Genomic DNA, 23,113 nt, shown 5'->3' with positions numbered 1-23,113 from the left:
CCTTCAATATCTAATAACCTTAGGCAAAAAAAGTTTGCTTCTTAGAATTGTTTTAAATGGTTTGGGAAATCAGTAAATAAAATAAATTAAAGTTGGGAAAACAATTTTTATGTAAGAGTCCCAATTTTTCATACAGTTATTTAATGGTTAAGGATTGAAACAGAAGAATCTTTTACAATAAAATAAAAAATACAATTCACAAAGTAATTTCTTTGTCTGATTTAAAGTTTAATTTCTCTGAGGGGTCCAACATAAGTTTCTCATGTATCAAAAGTCTTCTATATCAAACTATCAGGCAGTGGAAAAGCAACGTGCTTGTTGAATAATACCAACACCACTAAAAAAGCAACACTATTTTCTGATCACTTACAAAAGGCTTTTCCTGTTAATTGACAGAAAGGTAAAGATTTCAATGCTTAAAACTTACTTTACTTACTGTTTTCACTTCCTTTATTGCTTCCAGTAGCAACATGGGGCATAACCACAGTCCTCTTTCTCTAGGGTTTTTCTGATTGCCTGAAAGAATAAGGAAATTTAGTAAACTTTAATTTTTGTAATCTTGCTTTATGAACAATCTTCAGGTTTTCCTGTTGATAAATCAACAATCAGCCTAACATTCAAAAAAGATGTATGAAAGAAAGCAAATTATATTAACTTGAAAAAAATAAGAGATGATGGGTGTGCGTGTACATTACTGTTTCTATTATTCATAAAATCCTGATCTACACTGAAAATACAGTTCTCTAGAAAACAGAGATTAATAGTTATAGTGAAACCTATGAGGGCTATTCTTCTCAAGGCAATTTCCAGTCTGACCAGACTGACCCAAAGTATTCTAAAACATGCTGAGTGAATGGTTCTGCTCCTAGACTGCTACTACTATGAAACAACAAGCTTTTTGTTGAGCTCTTCAGATAGGTCTCAATATTGTTGAATAATTCATTACATCCAGTCTGGCCCAGCTGTGTTTGTGGCAGATGTGAAATAGGTTGGTGATGTCAGTCCAGATTCAAATATACTAGTAATCACATCCCAAAAAAACCCACCACTCCTGCTGTGCTGGAACTAATGACAATCTCAGCAAAGAGGCAAATGAGCATGGAGATTGGATGGGCCTTCTAGCTAGCCATGCTTCTTCCAGGGATGAGGTATACTGATGGGATAGCAAGGAGAAGTTTGCACTGCTACTGCTTGACTTGTACCTTGTGTGTGTAAACACAGGAGTTCAGTTTCTAGGTGTCAGTCAAGCACCTTTCACATGCACTAAATTCATTTTAAAGTGCTAAAGGAATTAAATGAAAAATAAGTCATTAAATGTTCATAAAGCTGCTGGTTTAAAGTACAGCACATGACCTGCTTAGTGGGTTGATTTTTATCTCACGCAGGTTTAACTTAACAAACCTGAAAACATTAGACCAATGAAAGGTTTTAGTATGCCTTCTAAACAGACAGCAAAGATAACCTTGTGAACTCAGCTGTCTGTCTAGAATTGCCTCACTAATGATAATTAGCAACACATTTACAGCACAAGGTAGGGGAATTTGGACACTGTTTATTTATGCTAATTGGAATGGCACAATGCTGGAAGTGTATGGGTCACAGTGGGAGCTCCCCACCTCAAAGGTACAAGTAACCTACACCCAAACAAGACAAATCTCTCATTCATAGGGTATAACCAACCATCCAACAAGAAAGGCCTGTCTTTTTCTGGGAATAGCAGATCCGATAAAGGTCATTGTCTTTTCAGGATTTATCCAAAGTCTCAACATGTAACTATGTTGCTACCCTGATTTTACTGAGAGTCTCATGCTGTTTGGAGGTTTTTCCTGAAGACCTGCTCCTGAAGTGTTATGATTATGTCCAATGCTAAACATTCAAAAATACAGAGCAAATCCAAAGAACCCCAAATGTATCATTATTTTAATCTCATGAATTTGGAGGGTCCTGACTCATGATTTTTGAACATTTGAGTTTACCAATGCTGTAAAGGAAAAGTTCTCCTTTTCTGGGGTTCAAGGTGGAAATCAGCGTTAGTCAAGTCCAGGTTAACTTTAAATCATCCCTGTTATGGGACTGATATGACTTCCTTTCTCTGGCACCACATCACAACATCATCTTTCCTGTCTAGAAGCACTGGGACAGATTCCATACTGAGCCTGGAAGCGCCAGTCCTCATTCAACTTGAACTGTCACTGTTGAGTGAGGTGAAGCACAACCACCCTCCACCGGGTGCTGGGTGTACTAACTCCACAGTCCTCAAAGCTCCTGCAGAGCTGACAATCAAGAAACAGACCAGAAATCAAAGCCAGGTCTCCCTCATAGCAGTCAAGTCACCATTCCACTCATCGCACCCATGCATTTCAGCAGATAACATGTTGTACAGCCCACACTTTCCATGCTCTTATTTGTGTAGTTACCAGGGTGCTTATACCTACACACAGATGGCCCCTTTAAGAGAGGGTTTAACATGTTATAGATAAGCATATGTAAGATATCATCAAGAAAAGTGTAAATGGCTTTAGTGGCCTGAAAAAAAAATTCACGGGTCTAGCATTGATTTTCAGATGTGATTCATTAGTGAAAAGGACAGACAAGGTAGGTGAAGTAATATCTTTTCTTGGACCAACTTCCGTTGGAAGAAGGTAGAAGCCTTTGAGCTCCAGAGCCTTCAGGGGAAGTCATGCAAAACCTCCTTAAAGCTACAGATTGAGATGAAGAGCATGATTTAGCAGATAATATTATTAAACACAGAAAAATATAGGCCCTGATCCTGCAATCAGATCCAGTAGTAAGGACCTTTGTGTGGAGCATAGGGCTCTGTCAGGTGCAAGTGTCCTTGGGAGGGAACCTTAAAGGGGCAGAGAGGAACTTTCATTGCCTTAGGGCACTATCTGGCAAACACTTACAGGTTTCACTTTTCTTACAAGCTTCTTAGAGTTTGCTCGTCTTTAAACCCCAGCTCCGGGAGTTAGGTGACTGTGAGCTCAGCTTTCCTTTTAAAAAAAAAATTAAGTTCCTAGCCCAAATAGTTGCAATGAAAGTGAATCTTAAAGGATCACAAACAAAAGCAATAAAACAAACAAAAAGTAGAATTATTCTTCTATGTCTCTTCATTCCAACCCATTTTTGGGGCAGTCTGACTCCTGATTTTTAAACCTTTGGAGCTGGTGCCTGCACTGAAAGTTACTGAACATGGGAGGGGAGGAGATATTTTGGGGAAGGAAGTAGGGAGAAGTTTCCTTTGGCTTCTCCATTAGGAATAAATGGATTAGTTGAGGCTGAGCAAATCCCCTGAAACAATTACCCTAGTGACTGTTCTTGAATTAGTTGCAAGCAGCCTATTTAAAGAAGCAGAATAGGATTTTTCTGGCCTTTAAAATTGAGATCCATGTTAAATTCATGACAATTAGCTGACAGAAGGAGTGTAAAGCTCTTTGGTGCCTGGCACTTCCATGACACTCTCCAGCCAAGTATTAATTAGCGATAACAATTAACCTTCTCAGAGCTGCTGCTGGTGCAGACAGACAGTGAGATGGTTTTGTCTAGACGCTCGCCCCTCTCTCATGCCCCCAGAGGAAGGGATTGCCCCAAGCACCAGTCTTTCCCTCCCTCTCGGCAGGGCGGCGTGGCTAATGGGGGGAGGTCTGACCAGAACCCCCCCAGCCCTGCAGAGCGATCGGGGACTGAATGCCGGAATAGCGGGGACAGGGAGAACTCAAGAACCGTCCTCAGCTCAGGAGCAAACTCAGCTACTGCAGCAGCAACTGTTCTGCCAACAGCAGCCCCGGGGCCAGGCAGCCGCCAGGGCACGTGACGGCTCCTCGCAGCCCGCCCCCGGGGCTGGTTGGCTGGGCCGCACGAGGCGCGCGGCGGCGGTGAACACTCCGGGCTCCGGCACTGGGAGGTGCTGCTGCGCCCGCAGCTTACAAAGGCGGCTGACAGCTCCCGCGCCCCGTGACTCGCCGCCGCCCTCTCCGCCTGCAGGTTGCATCCAGACGCCTCCTCGCAGGTGAGACGCGGGTTGCGGCAGCCTGCTTGGGACTGGGGCTCGGGTGCGGAGCTAAGCCAAGCAGGCGAAAGGCGGCAGGAAGCGAGCGAGCCCAGCGCTGAGTAGCAGATCCCTGTATATTTCTGGAGTTTAGGGGGATGTGATGTGTACCTATGGAGGGACTTCCCGCTGATCCCCGTCCCCGGGCAAAGGGAACCCCGGGATAAGTGATCTCTTGAGCTTTCCCTCCGCACAGCTCAGAAATATACTGATCTCTGGGAGCCCAGGCTGTCCGAGTGTATTCGTACTTGCACAAAGCCCCCTTGAGCCCTTCTAATTTGTTCCATTGTATCCTATATTCATCTGAAATAGACTGTGTATCTTAAAAACGGTTCAAAAATGTATTGAAGACAACTAGTAAGAATGGATGTAACCAGCTGTGATAGATAATAGCTAGGAATCTAGGAAATAACTTCTTGTCTTAAATGGGCAAAGAGAAAATATACAACAGACTTAAGGAATATTTTCCATTTATTTAGCCTATTAGTATGTATCTAGTATACAGTAGGTGGCCTGTCTTCGAAAAAGAAATGTATTATTTAGTTCCACTTTCCGACTGTTTTCTACTCTTCCTTAAAGCTTTCTGTCTTCTCTATTCTCCAGAAGTCAGTGGCTTCAGAACAGGTTGTTGTTTTTCAAACAGGAAAAGTTAAAGCATAAATCTAAAAAACACTTTTTGAAAGTATCAGATGTAGGCATAAGCAGACTCAGTATGAAATATGAAAAATGGAAAAAATGGTAACTTACATTTTTTGAACTAACCTTTAACCGTTTGTTTTGCAGTTTACTATTCTAAAACTGGCTTAAGCTAAATTAACTCTACTGAAGTAATGTATCTTGAGTTTGGAGTGAAACGTGTTTAGTAAAGAAGTATCCCTGCGCACTCGAGAGGCGGGGGCAGGAAACTTCGTCACAGTTTAACTTCTGGTTCTGGACAAAACTGTGCCAACTTTTCAATAATGTGAATAAACTTTGGTAACTCAGCTGAGAAAATCAATAAACATTATAGTAATTTAATGTAAATATACATCTTGCTTAAAAAACAAAGTATGCATTTTACTATGAGTTTGTGACTTAATGTCAAGGTTTCTTTCAGCGGTAAAGCCAACAAATCAAACAATGTGGCAGCATTGTAATATATACTAATAATTATTCCACTATAAAACAGCACATTTGAATTTGTCTTAAGTACTTTTAGTTATTCCAGTTAAACATTGTTTTAATTATACATTAACAATTATTAATGACACTGACCTATGACTTGATTAGAAAAAGGGAATGGTTTGTGGGGGGCACTCCCATATTATATTTTTTTTAGCTACTACAAATGTCTTGCAAACTCAATCATCAAAACTTAAACCTCTTCATATTTTGTTTCACCATATTAGTTAAGAGCCATCATAATGGAAACTAAACAATCTTATAGGTCCTCACACACTTACAAAATGTGTGAAACTCAGTAAATTGTTTTAACAGCATGCACAAAGATAATGCGAGTTTACACACTACTGGAGTAGCATTCATTGCATAAACAAAAAGGGTCTGTTTCTGCTATTTTAGAAAAAAAAATGTTCAAAGCCTAAAAATGTTTATGGATCACTGCACTATTTGAATGAAAGATCCCACAGGAGTAGAGGGCTGGCTCAAAACTTTCAATAATACCACTCAAAGAATCTGGGGGAAAGGTGAGTACTTGACAGAGCAGGTGCACAAGGGATCTCTGTGCTGTTCCCAAATAGAATGCACGGATGAGTTAGTGGAGATCCAGGGTTACATCTATGAGTATAGAGTGGAAAGTTCATTTGCTCTGGATAAGGTGAAGCCTTGTCCTGGTGAGTAAAAGGATCTGTGCTATCAACTGCTACAGAAACTGAGTTTTCATTTTATACATACACACGCACCCTCTACCACTTACAGTTGTGACAATAATCTCCCAAATGCAAACTTTCTTCCTGAGTTTGCAAACAGACTGATCCAAATCAGCAGTTGCGGCTCACAGCTTTTCAGGGAACTGCAGCGTGAAATCCACAAGACTTTGGTCAGTTTCACCATTGCTGTTCTGAATCCTACTGGCAAAGAAACTATCCTGAATTATGTCAATTTAATGCTGCTGATTCTTAGGAAAGTTATGAGCTGCAGAGTTATTGACTAAGGAGGATCTCTCTCTCGCTCTCTCTCTCTCTCTCGATGGGGGACAGAGGAGTAGAGACCTTCTCTTCCCTCCCCTATTCTTAGGAAGCTATGAGGAAGAAGAAATGTAGTGTTTATTCTCTCCTCTTGCAGCTGTCAGTAGGTACAAGAATAAAGAGGCAAAGCTCCTTCTTACAGGAGCTGGGGGGGGGTGGAGCTTCAAATTTATAAAACATCTAATAGCCAGGTGTGGATATGAAAGACTGAGTCACTGTGCATGAACAGCATGTTGGTAGAAATCCCAACATGTTCCTGTTTCCAAGTAACTGGTTGCAGGGGAGTTGGGCTTCTCACCAAATGATTGTTGTAGAACCTTGTTAGTGGGCATTAGGAACCTCTATGTTACATGTAATCAAATATGTGGATTTGGGTATTCTTTTTATATTTTATTTGGAAAGGGATCCTCAGTTATGGGCACAAATTGTTAAAAATGAAATCCTGAGTGGCAAAGAGCCAAGTGTTTTTTGCAGGAAGTAGTTATCCCCTTCTGGATCAGTATAATGAACTATTCTTTGAAATTGTAGGGGAGAAATACAGTAGATAACCATTAGATTAAGCACTACAGTGATAACCACAGATTTTAATTTGCCACAGGTCTGGAATATTAAAGCATAATTTTTGCATTTTTAAAGGAAATGCCAGAGGAAGGGGCTTCATTGACTTTAGTGGAGGATCACTTTTTCATTCAGTATATACAATTAGAGGATAACAATCTGTTGTCTGGTATGAAGAATTTAATAAGTGAGATCTTTATTAAGGATAGCTTGGGAGATAGTGATCACTTTTTAATAAGGTTCCACACTTCAACCATTGGAGGAATTTTAGGTTAAATTAACTTTAAAGGCAAAATTTGATTAAAAATAAAAGTATTAAGCAAAATTGATGATTGTTTATAATCAAGGGTTGCTATAGATGAAAACTGACTAAAGCTTATTGAAGAGGTATTACAGATGGCACAGGGAGCACATATAACGTTCCAGAAAACGTAACTTGTCACCTATACACATTGTGCGTTTTTTAAAATTTGGAGTAAAAAGTAGATCCTATGGATTCATTGAGTAAAATTCTGCAGATTTGTTAGTTTGATAAGAGGAAAAACATAGGAAATGTAAACGGTATTTTGTGGATGAAAAATAGACCCTTTCAACACATCCAGCAGGGGGAGGAAAATTAGAGGAGAAAAATCACATTGAGGCTTTCCTTGTGGAGTTACTATTCTTCCATCAAGGGAATAGATTTCCCACTGCATAAGAGGCAGGGGCCTGCCCACAAACCCAGCATGTCTCCCTTGTCTGCGGAATCTTCCAGAGGCCAGGCATTCCATACAGAAACCCTCTGCATCAGTTCTGGCCCTATTTCCCTTGGTAGTGGCTACCTCAACTTAGCTGGCACAAGATCCGCAATTGAAAGAAGATTTCCCAGGGACAAATGGGCCACATAACACATCCCTAGCTGAATTATTTCCCATCATGAGCTCTACAGAGCCCGCGGGGTGGGCGGGGGAGAGGTAAGCCACATGCCTGCCTGGCTACCCACTCCGTTGTCCAGCCTACTTCTTTTCCTCATGCTGATTCCCAGACTGCAGAGCACCATCCACGGGTATTGCTACCACAGAAGGGCAGAGCCACTGCTTCCATACAAGATGGGAATATCTGTGGATCTTGGAAGCAGCATGAGGTATAATATTAAGAGAAGAGTCTTTATGTGTAGAGCTGTAAATGAGAAAATCAGAGGACAACAATGTAAATGTATTTTTAGCAGTGCTAAAAATAAAATTTCCTGAAAAAGAAATTATGAATGAGCTAACTGTTTTAAGAGGGCAGGCTTTGCACTTCTATTTGGGTCAGTAGACCCTTGATAATGCTTCTATGAAGAATGTGTTTGTGGGTGCTAATAAGGTCAAATAGGAGAAAAGATTGCTGAAACAGTGATAAGCATAAAGAAGAACAGGAGTACTTGTGGCACCTTAGAGACTAACAAATTTATTAGAGCATAAGCTTTCGTGGACTACAGCCCACTTCTTCGGATGCATATAGAATGGAACATATATTGAGGAGATATATATACACACATACAGAGAGCATAAACAGGTGGGAGTTGTCTTACCAACTCTGAGAGGCCAATTAATTAAGAGAAAAAAAACTTTTGAAGTGATAATCAAGCTAGCCCAGTACAGACAGTTTGATAATAAGTGTGAGAATACTTACAAGGGGAGATAGAGTCAATGTTTGTAATGGCTCAGCCATTCCCAGTCCTTATTCAAACCGGAGTTGATTGTGTCTAGTTTGCATATCAATTCTAGCTCAGCAGTCTCTCTTTGGAGTCTGTTTTTGAAGTTTTTCTGTTATAATATAGCCACCCACAGGTCTGTCACTGAATGACCAGACAGGTTAGTGTTCTCCCACTGGTTTTTGAGTATTTTGATTCCTGATGTCAGATTTGTGTCCATTAATTCTTTTGCGTAGAGACTGTCCGGTTTGGCCAATGTACATGGCAGAGGGGCATTGCTGGCACATGATGGCATATATCACATTGGTAGATGTGCAGGTGAATGAGCCCCTGATGGTATGGCTGATGTGATTAGGTCCTATGATGATGTCACTTGAATAGATATGTGGACAGAGTTGGCATCGGGGTTTGTTACAAGGATAGGTTCCTGGGTTAGTGGTTTTATTCAGTGATGTGTGGTTGCTGGTGAGTATTTGCTTTAGGTTGGGGGGTTGTCTGTAAGCGAGGACAGGTCTGTCTCCCAAAATCTGTGAGAGTAAAGGATCATCTTATTATCAAACTGTCTGTACTCGGCTAGCTTGATTATCACTTCAAAAGTTTTTTTTCCTCTTAATTAATTGGCCTCTCAGAGTTGGTATGACAACTCCCACCTGTTTATGCTCTCTGTATGTGTGTATATATATCTCCTCAATATATGTTCCATTCTATATGCATCCGAAGAAGTGGGCTGTAGTCCACGAAAGCTTATGCTCTAATAAATTTGTTAGTCTCTAAGGTGCCACAAGTACTCCTGTTCTTCTTTTTGCGGATACAGACTAACACGGCTGTTACTCTGAAACCAGTGATAAGCATGTATTTAGATAAGATAAAAGCAGATGACACACTGGGCCACATCTACAGGTGATATGCATTCAGGATTGAGCGGAATCAGTAACAATCCCTTCTTAAAAGGGAAGCTCTAAGAGACTGGAAATTAGACCTGCAAGTCTGACATCTATATTAAGGGGGGGAATATTCATAGCTTAAAGATGCATTTACAAAAGGGCAGTTGACTAGGTGTGACAACTGTCTGATAATTCAGTTGCTGAGGTACTGATGCATGCACAAGTGTTTTGTGCCTTGTTTTTGTTGTTGGTTGTTTTTGGTTGGCTTTTAAATAAGGGAAGCATGTTTGGAGAAGGAACTTAAAGAAACCTAGGATGAAGTGTAGTTGACAGAGTATGGGGGTTCTGGGCAAATGCCGCCACCTGAAAGAAGGGCAGGGGACTGGACTCGATGACCTCTCGAGGTCCCATCCAGTCCTTGAATCTATGAAAGGCAGCTGTGGGAGAAGGATATAAAGAGCATGTCAAAGGAGTGTCCTGGGTGGTAGAGGAAGCAAAAGGAGATGAGTGCAGAAGAGTAGAAGAGAGCTAAGATATTACTCTTGGGGGGGATTCTGCAGGACTGCATGCCCGCAGAAAACGCCCACCCTCCCACCCCACAGTTTTCCTATGTTTCGCTGCAGAAAACGGCAGGGAAGCAAAGGGAAGCCGTGTGGGGGGACAGGACCATGGGTGCAGTATTTTGCCCCCCTCCAAACAGAGGCGAGGCATGGGGGCATATGGGGTTATATGCCATTCCCTCCCTCCTCCCCCATTTTGCAAGCAGAGAGCTGCACAGTTGATGGAGGCTCTGTCTCTCCACTCCCCTGACTTTGTAGCTGAACGCCACCTCCCTGGTCCTAGTGCCAGTCGTGGTCCCCTTCTGTGTGCTGTGAGCCTTCCTGTTTTATATTCTGTGCAACAGTGAGTGCCCATGTTGGCGCTGAGTAGATGGGGTGGGGGAATGAGGGAACTGTGGGTGGAAGAGGAGGGGGAGAGGAATGTGGGAGTGAGGGGAGAGGGGATGGAGAAGGAAAAAGGGAAATCACAGGGGGAAGTGGGAGCCCAGCATGCGGCATCCCCTTGGCAGCAACTCCTCTGGCTCCTCCGTTAAGCAGGTCCATCAAACTCTCACCCTGGCAAACCCTACCCCCGTAAACCTGGACCCCTCCAACGACCCCCCCACACCCAGCCCCCCCCCCCGAGCCCCAACCACCTTCACCTGGGTCCCCTGCTGAGTCCCATTGCCCCTGCACCTGGAACTTTCCAGTGAGCCCCTGTGCATCCAGATGTCCTGAACCGCCTGCCCCCAGATTGCCCCACACCTGGATCCCCCTCACTAAACTCCTCCACACTTGGATCCTGCTAGGATAAACCTGCCCACCCACACCTGATTCAGAGGGGCAGAGACCCACGGTGTTTGTGGGGCAGGCCCAGCCCTTGCACTGTGTCAGGGTCAGGTGCAGCCTCACTGCCAAATCCCTGTACTGGGGGAGGTGGGGGCTTCAGGGTGATCTCCCACCTCAGTGCAGCCAGTGGCCTGTACTCTTGACTGCCATGCTGGAGCCACATTTATTTATTGACAAATAAAATTTGCAGAATCTTAAAATATTGTGTGCATAATTTTTATTTTTTTGGCGCAGAATTTTAATAATTTTGGAGCAGAATTCCCTCAGGAGTAAGATATGGAGGAACTTTATCTGTAGACAATAGGTATCAGTGAAGGGTTTAAGAGGGGCCAAATATGCACCTCACAGAAGCAAATTTAGAGTAGAGCTTTGGAGAGATGGCAGGATTGAACGTTAAAGTCAAGGAGTCATGAGAAGGAGAGGTTGCAGTACATTGCACAGTTGGTCTACATGAGATTATTTGGAGGAGTGGTGAGATGCCACTGCCAATAATACACCAGTGACATCTAGCTATATACCTAACTTTCCATGGACACAACCTATGCCTTCGCAAGCATGTGACCTTGCCTACAGAAGATGAGCACTTGGATCAGAAACATAACAAACTTTACCTAGACTGAAATGTTGCAGATTAGATAGTTGAAATGATTAGAAATATTAAGCAAGCCTCTGTCCTCTCCTTCTATTAAAGAGGCCTGCCCTTTATATCCATTTGTCAAACTGGTACGAAGCCTCTGTTTGACCCATTGAACCTTTGTAACTGGGTAGCATTGGATGAAAGTGATGTCTTCTATATTTAGTCTGCTAACAGATTTTAATTCTTCTTCCTAGATGAGATTCTGGTGACAGTAATCCATATATTTATCGCCTCTAGGCTGCATTTCTGTAATTCACTGCATCTAGGGCTAAAGATGGAAGAAACGCAGATGCTCTAAGAGCTTGTGTACAATCAGCAGCCTATCTCTTCAGAGCCAAATTCCAGAGAAGATGAGACTAATATGGTGCCTTGCCACCTTTGGGGCATGATGCCAAACCTCTTCTTTGAGTTAAATATATAGGCACCTTACAAAGATGTGGATAAAGCACAGAATACTCCATGAAGTCCACTAGAGATTGGCCTATAAAAATCTAATTACCTGTGCAGCACTTTGATGCTACAATGATGGATTCCATAGAAAATACTAACATGGAGTACATACATCTTTCTTTTTATTTGATTTAGAAATGCAATGTAATGTCACTAATTTACATTGTCTAGCCTCTTCTCAGTGCTGTTACATCAATAAATATTCCATAGGCAAATCCAGAGAAAAATATACTCCAGAGTCTAGATGCTCACTTCATTGCTTAGTTCCCACAGAAAGCAAATTTGTTCCAACAGAACTTGAGTGTGTTAACCTTCAGGTCACATTCCAAAGCCCATCTGTTTACCACTGGTTTCTTCAGCGCAGGTGGAGTGAGTGGTTAAAGTGCTTTAACATTGACATTGGGTCAACCTGTAATACTGAATGTGTTTGAAAGACTGTTTATTCACCTAGAGGAGTGAACAGACATATTTTGCTAAGATAAAATTAACCATAAGAAAGGTCATTGGTATTGTATATGAATATTATTATTTTAGTGTGATCATGGTAAAAGTTATGGCATTTGTTTTTTCTTAGGAGAACTACAGTAAAGAAACGCAGGAAAAGTTGTCTAACACAAGTTCACTTTCGAACAAGCTGTTACAATGGATATGAACACTCTTTTCTCTTCTGGTGAGGTGAGTATAGACTTATTACCAGAAAAAAGTAACTTCTCATTTCATTTATCACTACGTCTGTTACAATTACCTTTAGGTCCAGCAAATCCTTGTTCAAATGTCTTAAACATAGATAGATCCTATGTTGGAAAGCTGCTTATACCAAAAAGTTTAACTGAAAGAAACAAACAAACCCCAGAATCAATCATTCTTGCATTTAAAAAAAAAATCAGAAACTGGTATATTCTAAATTCTTCATTAAATGAAAAAAAAATAGATAAGGGTTCTGCATTTTTGTGAAGTTAGCACAATAAACAGCTTCCCAAGTTTAGTGGCTTTTGACCTAGGGTAAAATTTTCAAAAGCTCCTAAATCCCATTTTTGAAAGTAGGAGTGCAGGGTGGGATTGTCCACTGAAATACTTGCTTCCTTGCAAAAATCTGCAGAGTCATGTGATGGGCATGGCCCCAGGGTCAGGACAAGCCTGGTATCTAAATCCACACATGTTCTCTGATGCAGTCACACCTCCCTGTACAGATGTGTGTTCATGGCTAGAAGCAATCTGTCAGAGAGGTTGGGAGGGAGGGGAGCCAGCCAGCACACGGGAGCAGATTAATGCTGCAGAAGATACATTCCTGAATAGGGAGCATTTGCGCACTGAGTCAGTAGTTGGCACGTTGTTCACACTGTGTTTATATAGTCTGAGCTAGTCAACCAAAAACACCCTCTTCTGTTCCTAAAAAATTAACAAAACAAGATCATTTTCAGTCCCTCAGTCTTCTCTATTTGTTATATGTTCAGAATGAATAAACAAATATATAGTATATAAAGAGATTTAAATCATATTCTATGTATATTTGAGCACAACAGATATGAATAGAACATTACTAAAACATGTCAGGAGGGAAAATATTTGAATTCATACAGGACTGTAAAAGAATTCTGTGCAATAGAACCAAGACAATTAACTTTTATATATTTATATCACTTCTTTTGTAAGTGAAAAACTTCCACAGGGCATCCAGCACAGAAATGTGTCTAGGGGTTATTACCTTCAGGGAATTTTACATAGACACACACAACACTTGATGTGTTCCCATGGCAAAGAAACTGCTCTTCAAGAGTATTTTTATAAGCCCTCGGAGTAAATAGTCTCTGGCAGAAATGATGAAGCAATATAGAGTTGTCAACTTGGTAATATTTAAAAACTGGACACTCCAGCAGGAGTGCCAGAATCTCTCCTACCCCGCCTTCCCCTCTGCAAGGCCCAGGCCCTGCCCCACCTCTTCCCCCAAGACTCCTCCCCCATCCTCCTCTATCCCCCTCCCCCACCCAGGTCAGGAGGGACTTGCCTGCTTTGCCAGGGCTAGGAGCTGCAGCCATCCGACGCAGGTAGGAGGCAGCCCCAGCTGAGTAGGAACTGGGGCAGGTGCCTTCCCACCCGCAGTAACCAGACTTTGGGTGTCCGGTCAGTAGATCTGAGCAGACACTGTCAGGTCCCCTTTTCAACTAGATTTTCTGGCTGAAAACCGGGCACGGGGCCACCCTCAGGGTGCATTCTACCAGAAGCAGGGAAATCCAGCATTCAGGGCCTGATTCAAGGCCTACTGAAGTGAATGGAATTCTTTTCATTGTCATCAATATGCATTGGCTCAACCCTCAAACTGGTAGCTAAAATCTAACCTTAAAGCCCCAGAGAGCCCCTCCCAGCACATCCGTGGTGACATTTTTATAGTTAGAAAATATAAATTTGTAACAGAGTCTTCCTGTATGTTTTGAAATTCCTGCAAACAATATGTATTTTTATACATGTATAACATGATAGTATGAATTATTATTAAAATATCATAGGAGCCTTCTCAACATTATGGAATTAATTATCAAGGTAAATTAAGGCAAATGGTTCAATTAACAATATCAAGTTAGTTATTATGGTGCTGCAAGGGAGAAATTTGTAGTAATTTCTTCCTTCCTATAAAATTCTTTGCCAGCTCAAAGGATCCTACTAGATACATACTCATTGCTGGGTTCTCCACTCCATCCTCATTTTCTGTCTCAAAAGGACTTCTTGGTTAGCAGCGCAAAATGTAGAAAAATATTGCTTTTAAGCAGTTTATTTTCATGAACTGCTTGTCTCAGAGAGCAGAAATAGTCCATTTACTCATTCATATCTTTGGATTTTACTGTTTGTAGAGCATATATCAAAGATTACATTTTGTACAGAACATTAGAGTTACAAATTCAAGCACTCAGGTCAGGAAATATCAGAACTATGTTTTTTTGTGCAACCTTATTTCTGGCCCTTTGCAGGCATGCATTACAATGTAGTCTTTAATTACATGATTACATTCTATGTTATATGGGACCTTTGCCTCCTTATGTGTACAGGACCACTTGTGAAGTTGTTCAGTATTTCTCTTTATGCCCCATCATTCGATGGATAGCCCCAGGCCTTCCTTACTGCATGCTATCCAAACCCAGTACTGAATACAGAATTAACTTCTTCATGGGCTTTTCTATGACGCTTATAGTATCTGAGCTCACAAACAAGATTGAATTTTATCTTCACAACACCACTGATAGGTAGGGGAACAATACTAACCCCGTTTGACAGATGGGGTGTTACCAGATTTGCCCATTACTTTGGGGTATGCTCATTTATTCGGGTTACTCCTCTGGGGAAGGGGGTTCTGTAATCCTGTCAATGTACTGCTTGTGTCACTTGTGTTTACATATGGAGCTCTACTTCTCCCTTCTGCAAGTCCCCTCCCAATGGAGCTATCCTGCAGGACCTAGGTTCCCTAGGGGTGGGTTACTCCCACCCCAGAACCGGATGAACACCCACAAGTACATTAACAGAGCAATTCTGAGCGGACCGGGTCAATCAGCACTGTCAAGCTGACCCCTTATATGTCTCTGGACTCACTGGGCTGGAGGAAGCAGCACTTTCAAGCTGTTACTCTTATGCGTCCCAAATTTAGCACGTTCCTATCCCCACTCCCTCAACACAATTGTACTGGCAGTAACCTACTCGATGAGCAAACCCCACAGTATTTTGGGCGCTGCAGGGATCTTTAGCTTAGGTAAAAGAAGCGTTGCTGTAGAGTGAATGGAGGAAGCTAAAAACACAAAAGAGTAAAGTTCAGCAAGAGAGAGAAGCAACTAACTTAACCATAGAAGTTATTTTTTGAATAATAGTAGTAACTACACAAGGAGGACTAAACCAACATAACATACATAATTAAAGGTTAATACCTAAGGTAGAAAGGAAAACAGAGGGGGGGGGTCTCACCCACTCCATGAGGCTTGAACTGGTCGGGGTTCCCAGATGATGGTGGTAGCTGAGGGTTCTGAATGCTGGAGACAGGCAGAGCTCCCAGCACGATCAGTCAGGAGATGGAGTTCCAGTGGAACTGAGGCACAGTGTGGATCTAAGCATCAGAACCCTGACTAGAGGGTGAGTAGGGATTTTTGTAAAGAAATTACAATGGTTCAAGGGAGAACACTAGATTTGTTTATAGGTAAACTGATGACTCAAGGGTTTTCTTTAGACTAGACAATAGGAGCTGATCACTCTGGGTTATGGGTGGTGTTTTCTTCCAGGGAGCTCACAATGCAACTAGGCTGCTTCAGTATTTGGATATCAATTAAGGATTCATTACTAGAATTGGTCTGATAACTGCTGAGCTGGGTGTGTGTGCAGGCGTAGGTTCATTAGCATCTGGAGCAGAGATTCCCAGGATGCAGTGCTTCCCTGCTTTTTCTGGTCCCAGAATTCAGTGTGGTTCTCTGTTCTCCATTCTGTATGTAAATTGAGATGTCTTCCTGTCCCATCTTTCATGCAGATGAGGCTGGGGGAGTTGTCTTTGCTCTCCATTCTGTATGCTAATGGAGATGTCTTAATCTTATGTTATGTTGGTTTAGTCCTCCTTGTGTAGTTACTACTATTATTAATCTTGTCACCCTTGTCAGGAGGGGTCTAGGTGTGTCTCCCAACGCCCTTCACTGCTCTCTGCAAGTTTTCTTCTTCTGATGGGTTTTGGTTTAAGCAGAGGCTGGGGGGGGGGGGAGTGGTGTCTTTCATGCGTCTGGCTGGATACTGCACTCTGGTTCCCCAGGAACACAGAGGTGTCTGGTATCAGGGGAACTAAGGCACTGAGAGACAATGGTCACAGGTTTTAAGTGTCCAACTAACTCTTGCATCCGAAGAAGTGAGGTTTTTACTCACGAAAGCTTATGCCCAAATAAATCTGTTAGTCTTTAAGGTGCCACCAGACTCCTTGTTGTTTTTGTAGATACAGACTAACACGGCTACCCCCTGATACTCAACTAACTCTGAGTATCTGAATAACTGGAAGCCCAACTCAAGACACCCAGCATCTGAGATTTTTTTCCCCAGAGGCACAGTATATCCAGAGCTCTCATTGATTTTAACTGGGATTGTTAGTACTCAACACTTCTAAAAATGAGACACTAGCAATCTCAAGTTTGGTATTCACAATAAGAGGAGCACACAGTTAATGGAGATCTCTGAAAGCCTGGGTTTAAATTGCTTGGCTGGCATGACACAGGACCCATTTCTCCTGGGTCCCAGACTTAACCATTTATTCGAGAGGCTGGGCATACCTCCAAAAGAGCCTAGAATCAGAGATGCTCATAGCTTTCACCTGGATGGCACTTCCTGAAAAGTCCAACTCAGACTTACGGCCACACATGCATGCTTGATTGCTTCCTTCAATTTCCCTTCAGTCTGAAAGGAAGATAGCTCACATTCTTTGCTGCAGTCCGGTGGCCCTCTCATACTGCCATTTGTTGCAGTTCTTGTGATTTCACAGGTTCCTTGCAATAGTGGCACACCCCAGGCTTGGGTCTTCAATCAGAGACACGTCTTCCTGGCTGTGTCACATGCATGCACATTTCTATGCAGAATTTGGCCCTAAATAACTAGGAATCCATGGAAACATTTCAACAAATCCTTTTCAGTCCTCTTTGGAAAGTGACACTGGACCAAATTTATCTGTGGGGCAACAACACTATCTCCACTGGAAATACACCAGAGATGAATTTGACTCCTTTAATCCTCCTTTCTTTGTGTGTTTACAATAGTGGTTTCCACTAGCAACACTATAAAGTACTGTCAACATTTCTCTTACAATAACAGTACAATAGTGTTTCAGCCATAGACATGAATTGCAGCTAGAGACCTAATGTGAAAAATAAATGCATTTCAAGTATTTTAAGTCAGAGAGTGCTGGAGGGGTGGGGGAAAGTATTTGGTTTGCTCTTGTAACTCAAATATAGCTTAGTAAATTTTTGCAGGCAATTACTGTTCCTAACTGTTTGTTTGCATTTTTTGTCCAAATCTATCTTTTTGTAAAGAAAAGCACCTAGTGATGTTTTTGAGATTTTTAAACACATCATAAAACATACCTGTTCTCTGGCATTTTTGCCTGCAGGGGTGGGGCAGATGGTGCTATTAAGAGTTTTTTTTTTTTAATATTTTCAATGTAGCTAACTTATTTTCGGTTTACTTCTGGGGTTTTTTATACTGAATTTGGAGAGTACTGTAATGGGCTTATTTTTATAAATTCTGTAACTTTAGGAGTAAATAACTAGCATAATACAGAGTAATGTATCAGTGTGACTTCCAAGGGCTGACTAGTAAAGGAGCAATGGTGCTAGAGCACTTATTATGATTTGGTTAAAGATCCCTAAGTACACAATTAAATAGGAGACCATAATTGCTGTAGTAATGCTTCATGCCTTAATGTGGAGCTAAGGATGGAGCTACCCAATTATGGATAACACTCTCTCCTTCTTCTGCCCCCACCCCCATCATCCACATGCACAAAGTAGCAGTGTACTTCTCAATCTCAATCCCTTGCCTAATCTGCATTTCCCCCACTTTGGAGATGATGATGAAGGCAGCACTGCAGAGCAGTGGGGTCTTCACCCAGCTGTCAATAAGATTTGGGGACTACATAGATGTGCACAGTGGAAGAGACATGCACTTGGCTGATGGCTACAAAATGGCAGCATCAATGTGGGAGAGAAACAGTACCCTTTCTGGTAATTATTACCTACCCATAGTAATCAGAAGGGGGGGAGGATAGTGCCACCATGCATGCACAAAAGTACATTCTTTGTGCACAAAACTTAGAAACCCAGCCTAGCCTCCTCCTCTCTTCCTGCAGCAGATCCATGGGTATTACTGCAGCCCCAAGAGTGTAATAACCTCTACAGCTCATGACACAGGTGCAAGAATGGCTTGGAATAGAGAGAGTCATTTGCATGAGCTCCCCAACCATCTCCACAGCTCCCAGTTTTATTACAGGTACACAGCACTTCCACCACATTGGCTGTAAGTCAGATCCCTACTTCATAAGCTCAGGACTAAGTCCTGTATTTTAAGACCCTGATTTAAATGTGTATATAGTAGCTGTAGAATAGCTGACTTGACAATACATTATAACCAGCTGCCTTAAATTAAAATCAGATCTAGACATCTAAAACTTGTCTGACCTTACCAATTGGCTTGAGCAGTTTTTCTTTCATACTGTTGTCCCTTTGGTCTGAGTGGTAAGCCACTATTTGGAGCCTTGGAGGAAAAGAAATTGGTACAAGTTAGGCATTTCTTAGGTGAAGTTGTTTTTATTTACAGTGAATATACACAAAGTTTTCTTGCTCACAACTTCCAAGTCTGCCTTTCCAGCGAGTCATGTGCCCCAAGGAGCTTATGATTGTTTCTCTTGCTGTCTTTTTCCTCTCACACACATACAGCTTGCCAAGCAATCTTAGTCCCTGCATTTGCAACCAGTCCCAGGGAAATCCCTTAGGGCTTAGGCCACACAGTTTAGCCCTGTCAATTGCCTTGGGCAGTAGCTTCAGTTGTCTCCTGCTATCTCTCCCCATTAAGAGGCTTAATTGCTTCTTCCATTTAGATTGAAAAGAAGGGTGGCTAGACTACCCATCTGCTTTAAGCAGGCCTATAGATCAATGACTCACTTGATGGCAGCCATGAACATTTTCCAGCATAACAATATGTTATGTTTGCCATAAAAGATGGCATCCTTGATTTTAAGTTAATATTTCCCCACATCAAACAATCTGGTATGCATTGTATACCTCTCATTTATCTCTGGCAGAAGCCATGAAAGAGCAATAGTGTTAGAAATCAAGCTCAAGAGACAAAGCAATAGTGTTACAAATGAACTCAAGACACTGAGCTACGCAAGAATACTTGCACAGTGCTTGCCAACAGTAAACTTAACAGGAGTACTGCTAGAAATTTACACAGAAAAATGTCTTAATTTAATACTAAAGTTACAGTGCAGCATTTAAAACTGCATCTCTGCATCAAAACTGGCTACTTCCACCTTTTCATGTTCTGTATGTATATATAATCTCTTACTATATGTTCCATTCTATGCATCTGAAGAAGTGGGCTGTAGCCCACGAAAGCTTATGCTCAAATAAATTTGTTAGTCTCTAAGGTGCCACAAGTACTCCTGTTCTTTTGGCGAATACAGACTAACAAGGCTGCTACTCTGAAATCTCTGTCCTTAAAATTCATATAAATGATTCAGTTTTGGAAGAACTTGTATAAGATCTTTCAGCTAAGGAAATGAATGCATGTTGTTGCAGGAGGTAACGTATGATTTTGTCTTTGGAAGTGTGTGATCTGAGGCTTTCACTACATAAGGGAAGTTGCCACTTGTGTGACTAGAGCACTGTAGATACACTGGGGCAAACTCCTACTACAGATAGGCTTTGCAAAGCAATGTAATTCAATGCAATAGCCTATCAAATTTAGCTCTAGTGCACTGTGTACATTAGGAGTTTGAACTGGTACACCGCTACCTCAATATAACGCGACCCGATATAACACAAATTCAGATATAACGCAGTAAAGCAGTGCTCTGGGAGGGCAGGGCTGCACACTCCAGTGGATCAAAGCAAGTTCAATATAACACGGTTTCACCTATAACACGGTAAGATTTTTTGGCTCCCAAGGACAGCGTTATATCGAGGTAGAGGTGTATAACCAAATCAATGGAATTAAACTGGTGTGAATCTCCTTAATACAGATTGGGTCTTCACTGGCTGTCTAATTTGGTGCTTTGAAACATCTTCACAAGTAAGAGACCCAAAGGCTATGTCTACACTGGAATTGAATGACAAAACTTTTGTCTTTCAGAGGTGTTTAACCCCCTGCCCCCTGAAAAACAAAAGTTTTGCTGCGACAAGTGCCAGTGTGAATAGTGTGTTGTCAAAGCTAACCCCGCTCGTTGGGAGTGGAAGTTTTTTGTCGGCAGGAGAGCCAATAAACAGCGGCTACAGTGCACAACTTTTAGTGGCACGGCTGTGGTGACAAAGCTGAAGTGTAGAGAGCAACATAGTAAGAGTTTCAGGCTTAATTCTAAATACAGAGACTCTTCAAAGGTTAAAGCCAAAATATTGCTTCTTGTCTATAACATATCAAGGGTGTACAGGAGATAAATAAGGCACTAGAGAAATACTTTCATTGTAAACAATTTAGATAAACAAATAAATGCAGCACTTCCATTAGGAAAACAAGTGAAAGGCACCAATGGAACACTGATACATTTCATTCATTAAATGTCATAATCTTGCTTATTTCATTCATTAACAAAATATTGTAAGAGTTGCATGGTGTGACTGATACCTCAGATTTTTTTTAAAATTAAATATTAGAGCCTGATCCAAAATCTATTTAAGTCTTTCTGTTCATTACAGCAGGCTTTGGGTCAGACCCTAAAACATGATGGGAAGCTTTTATTTCAGCATACTGTAGCCTATGATGCAGAGTTGCTGTAGAGTAAATCGTATTTGACTAGGCTGTTTCTCAAAGATTAACAAAGTTAGACTAAGCTGTCCTTGATTCTACCATTTAATCCAGCACTGCTAGTTTAGTATACTGAAAATAACAAGATATGGTTATCTGCCACTCTTCTTACCCTTCAACAATGATACAAAGCCCATAAAATTAGTTTTTGCAGACCATTCATTCCCACCTCCCTCCCTTTCATATAAAGAGTTCTATGGGATATTTGTGTTAGTGATCTGTATACAGCATCAGAATACCAGCAAGTCCTGGGCAGCAATGGCATGTATATGTAGAGATTTCTATCTAGTTCCATGTGTGCATGCCTGTCAACACACTTTACCAGGAACACTCTTCAAGAAATATTTGTTTTAAAATCTTGTACTGACAATATTTCATATCCATCCCCCTGTAAAGCTAGGCTCTCTTAGTACAATGCATTCATTTATGCAGGTCTGAAGAAGAAAATGAGTGCATTTTAGGTATCTCTAAAAATTATCTGAAAGAGCTTTTCAAGTCATAATATTGTTGTTTTAAAGCACAACATCTTGAATCAAGGGTTAGAAGAAGGACTGTGTTGCCCACTGGGAAGCTCCCCCTTTCCAGTAATATAAAAACTCCCAATTCCAGACCAAAGTGATCCCAAAATATCAGCCCCTTAAATTTGCCACTGGTATGGAGTGAATTTTGACCTACCTGCACCTCTGGCTAGTGTAATTATGTGGGGACAGCCCACATCAAGAATGTCAAGGGAGAAGGAAGTGCTTCTCTAAGAGATTGTTCTTTCTTCTTTTCTTTAAGAAGACATCTATTAGAAATTGCTTAGAAGTTTGGAATGTTTAGAAGAGATCCTGACAGAGATGGATTAGTGAACAGAGTTCAGAATAGATGGTAAAAAAGTATATGATAAATGCTATTTCTTACCAGCACTACATATGGGATAGATGAATGGATAATAATCTAGATACAAAGTCAGTGGAAATTCTGCCCGAGTAAGATAGTCACTGGGATCATAATTTCACATATATGTAGCCATTAGAAGTGCATGTTTTCCTGTGAAATGGTAATCCAGAATTATTATAATACATCAGTGCTGTACACATCATTCCCTGGACAAGAATAGTGCTGAAAGACAGACTGGGTAAAAGAAAAATTTTCTTCAAAATTAATTTAATTCTTCTCATGCTGGCAAGCTTTAATTATTGCATTAAGCATATTATTAGACTTATTTTTAGTTAATGTAACAAGGAATACAAGGAATACAGTATTCCAACAGTTTTTATTTCATAATACAGTAATAAAAATATTAACGCAATCCGACATTCTCATACAATGAAAAGTCACTGAAACTGTTGAAAACGTATACAATAGACATCCCTTCCAAAATTTAGAATGGCCTCCCTGTGCTTTGGTGGAACTGCTTTCAAAATTGCTCCTAGGCAAAAGGCAAAATGACAAATGTTTTGAGTGGAAAACACTCAAACTAGCCTGATGCTTGTTACTCTGAACTTGAACTAACGTGATCCATCAACTAATAATGCTTGCGATCATCCAGTGTCTAAATGGCCACGGCATGAACACAAAAATTTCTAACTGTGATACTAGAGATTTTGTTTAATAATTACAAAATATAAAAGTGTGGTGCTATGCAGTTTAAAAACTGCAGATATTTGAGCAAGTAATAGAGCAGTATAAAATACAGTATTTTATTATGATATACTGGCAGATGGACAATTGATTTGGTACAGCACGGCCTCCATCTTAATCTCTTAAAAATAATAGAAATCAA

At 41.2% G+C, this 23,113-nt stretch overlaps 1 protein-coding gene across 2 annotated transcripts in view; it reads left to right on the top strand.

Moving 5' to 3' along the window:
- Positions 1-3,861: 3,861 nt before the first annotated feature.
- RHOBTB1 (Rho related BTB domain containing 1) overlaps positions 3,862-23,113 on the top strand; it is a 74,369-nt gene continuing 55,117 nt past the window's right edge. The window contains exons 1-2 of one of the 2 annotated variants that reach the window (XM_034775332.1): positions 3,862-4,009; positions 12,401-12,501. The gene's annotated coding sequence lies outside the window, so the exon portion shown is untranslated. The remainder of the gene's footprint in view (positions 4,010-12,400; positions 12,502-23,113) is intronic. The other variant, XM_034775334.1, reaches the window with a different exon arrangement.

Source organism: Trachemys scripta, chromosome 7 (genome assembly GCF_013100865.1).
Source record: "Trachemys scripta elegans isolate TJP31775 chromosome 7, CAS_Tse_1.0, whole genome shotgun sequence".
In the NCBI taxonomy this organism is placed as follows: Eukaryota; Metazoa; Chordata; order Testudines; family Emydidae; genus Trachemys; species Trachemys scripta.
Note: the sequence above shows the minus strand (reverse complement) of the source record. Positions and strands in the feature narration are given on the sequence as shown.